The sequence below is a fragment of the Silene latifolia genome, chromosome 10 (genome assembly GCF_048544455.1).
Source record: "Silene latifolia isolate original U9 population chromosome 10, ASM4854445v1, whole genome shotgun sequence".
NCBI lineage: Eukaryota > Viridiplantae > Streptophyta > Magnoliopsida > Caryophyllales > Caryophyllaceae > Silene > Silene latifolia.
In genome coordinates this window covers 139,849,235-139,852,649 of record NC_133535.1, presented here as the reverse complement: position 1 = coordinate 139,852,649, position 3,415 = coordinate 139,849,235, and the positions used below count along the sequence as shown (strand labels likewise).

General features: G+C 42.0%; 1 non-coding gene across 1 annotated transcript; it reads left to right on the top strand.

Annotated features, from left to right (window-relative positions):
- Nucleotides 1–758: 758 nt before the first annotated feature.
- On the top strand, nt 759–865 carry LOC141609882 (small nucleolar RNA R71). The gene has a single exon (XR_012527788.1). It is a non-coding gene; the product is annotated as a small nucleolar RNA R71 (small nucleolar RNA).
- The last annotated feature ends 2,550 nt before the right edge of the window (nt 866–3,415 follow it).

Below are 3,415 nucleotides of genomic sequence, written 5' to 3'. Positions count from 1 at the left end.
ACCTACTCCTCAAAGTAATGGCATTAAGGGTCTCCTTTTGATCAGTCTGTGTCGGTAAATGTCCCGGAGCTCGAGTTGTATTCTTGCTTGCCAATTGAGCAATTTGGCTTTCTAACATCTTCATCCCGACCTCTCTAGCTTGAGACTCTTTCAGCAACAAATTCTTTAATTTGGCAAATTCGGAACCTTGGGACTGCTGCTGATGCTGAGGAACATATGGGGGCTTTTGGAATTGTTTTTGCTTATGAGGGGGCACATAATTTTGTTGCTACTGCTGCTGTGGAGGTGGAGTTGGATTTAGGACATTTTGGCTAATCCACCTCAAATTCGGATGGGTATTCGGCTCAAAATAAGTGTTTGTCTGCCTATAATGTTAAAAGGCAGCACAAGACTCAAAGGGATTAGGACAGTTGTCTGAAACATGTCCCTCAGCTCCATATCTTTTACAGACGAAAGGACCGTCTGACACAGCATTCACATGATAGATTCCTCCTTTCGAAGCTCCTCCCAACTCGTACTTATCAAATCTCGCTGTGAGAGCCTCTACTGCAGCTACAGAAGGAGATTCAGCACTCCTCCTTTGATTTCCCCTGGAATTCCCATACTCTGCTTTGTGGGTGGCCAAATCATCAATAATTTTCCACCCCTTAGTCTCTCCAACATTCTCCTGGAGTCTGCCACTAGCTGCCGCATTCAGGATAGCCCTCTGATCGTCATAAAGCCCATTATAGAATTGATTGCATAGGCTCCACTTCTCAAACCCATGGTGCGGAATATTTCGCACAAGCTTCTTGAAACGGACCCACGCCTCATGAAAGTTCTCATCAGGACCTTGTTTGAAGCTCGTGATCTGAGTTCTAATGGCATTCGTCTTTGAGGCAGAGAAATACTTCTTGTAGAATGCTAGAGCCAAAGAATTCCAGTTAGTGATTCCATTAGCAGCTCGATCCAGGTCTCTATACCACTCCCTTGCAGCATCACGAAGAGAGAATATAAACATAGTTTCCTTCACCTAGTCCTGGGTCACACCGGTTGGTGGGGGTATGGAACAGCAATAATCGATGAATATCTCCATGTGCTTGGCTGCATCTTCATTTGCAGCTCCCCCGAATTGGTTTCTCTCAACCAAGTTGATATAAGAAGGCTTCGGCTCGAATTTTCTGTCCTCCCCTGGTAATGCGACTCCTTTGTAAAGATTCGCAGCTGTCGGCTCAGAGTGACTGGCTATACTCGCTTCTTCAGCCATGACTGGAAAATCTGGAGATCTGACGGTCTCGACTGAAGAAGTGGAAACAGGAGATGAAGGTGGATCCTCCTCGAACAACTCGTTCTCGTAAAAACTAGAATGAGAACCAGGCTCTTCCTCTGACTGTTGTTCTTGAAACAATCTCCTCTTCACGCGCAAAGTTCTCTCAATCTCAGGATCGAATGGTAGTAATTCACCGCCCTGTGACCTGCGCATAAGAAGAAACTACAAGAAGAATATGAGAAAAGTTTAAGGAACAGATGTCCCTTAAACTAAGAAAAAGACTAAAAATAAAACAACTAAAAATTTTAAACAATTGCCTCCCCGGCAACGGCGCCAAAATTTGATGCCCGTCGTTGTGTGCACCAAAAATAATATTTATAATACCTATTAAAACTAACAGAAGCTAGTGGTAACAGGGTCGAACCAAAGGGAGGCGATGGAATTATTAGTTGTCTAATTTAAGTCTAGGATAACAAATGTGGGGGTTTTGATTTGATTTGGTCTATAACTAATGGCAATTAAACGAGCTAATAAAAGAATTAGAGTAAATCAAATAATAAAAGGGGTACTAAGATGGTCGGTTCACTGTAGTTTCGGCGGCCGCATACTAGGTAGGTCTGAAATAAATCACGTGAGACGGGAAAATAAGTAGTCCTCTCGGTCCAGTCTTAACAAGTAGCATCTTTCGATCTCGCTACAGGTCCCTAATATCACTAGCACTGACTCTCGTCCTGAAAAGTGACTAAAAGCCTAAACTTTACCTATCTTTCGATCTTAGCATAGTTTAGTCATTTTAATTGGTAGTCTAACAACCTTCCCTATCTTTCGATCTAATGGGTCAGTCATTTCCTAAGCACTCAACTAGTCGCGTGCACTCGATTCGTCAAATATAGAATTTAAAACAATTAAAACGAAGACAATCTCAGCGTGGCCAGTCGATCGACCAGGGAACCCAGTCGATCGACCGGCGTGCGATTTCAGGTCATACTAATTTTAATGCCGCCTAACCTACAGATTCCCTACATCCTAGCACGAATAATTTAGCTACTCATGACTATTACAAAAACAACAAGTTTAATGAAATAAACTACTGAATTCATGCTTGAAATAATTGAACAAACAAATAACATAAAACGATAATTTTGGCCTTGGGAAAACTAACTAGCAATTTCTATACTACGAACAATAATAAAGCTATAAAACTGAAATTATGGAACAAAGGAATACCAGTAGAAGAATTCCAGGAAGAAGATCAGAAACATGAACGAAAGGAATTGTATTGAATGATTAAACTCGAAAACCAAACCCTAATTATTTCCCTAAAAACTAAATGAAAACATGATAAAAACTAGATAGAAAACTCGATGATTGTATCAAAGTGAGCAGGTTACGTTATATAGAATTATCACGTAACTTTATTCCAAAACCTAAAACACAATGGGCTTCTAAATTTTCGATCTTCTTATTCACGTCAGAATAGCGGCTTGGTCGATCGACCACACAAGGCAGTCGATCAACTACTCTTCGCTAAACAACAGCTACTGGAACTCGTGGTCTGGTCGATCGACTAAGGGCAGCGGTCGATCAACTGAAGTAGCTGATACTTGACTTCTAACTTCTCGTGGATTTGTTTTCCGGGCCTCGAAATGCGCACCAAGCTCGTTCCTTGAGTAAATACTTCACGTCAAATGTAATGCAAGGTACTCGGGGATAGATTCGGCTTGATTTCCGCTCATTTCCGCATAAATCTGCAATATTACATAAAAATACGAAAGTAGACGAAATGGGGCAAATAGTAGCATAAAACTACATAAATGAGCTCTGAAATGCGTGTAAAATAAGGTGTAAAACATCATATAAATGACACGCATCATCAGCACTGAGGAACCACACACGGTCACCCTCGTCTTGTTGAGTCTGATATTTGTCTCGTCCTTTGCATTGGCTACGTTCAGTCTTTGAACCGTGTCGGATTGAGTTGTAATGTGAGCCGTTTTTCTGCCTCAGAGCCATGGCCCCGTCTTCAACTTCGTCTGTCAACAACAACAACAATGATAACAACAGAGATGTCACGACTGAACAGCTAGCCAGCCTACTCACCGCTCTTAAGGTCACCCTGGATCGCGTCGAGACCCGTATCGACGCCCTGGAAAACAAAGAGACTGG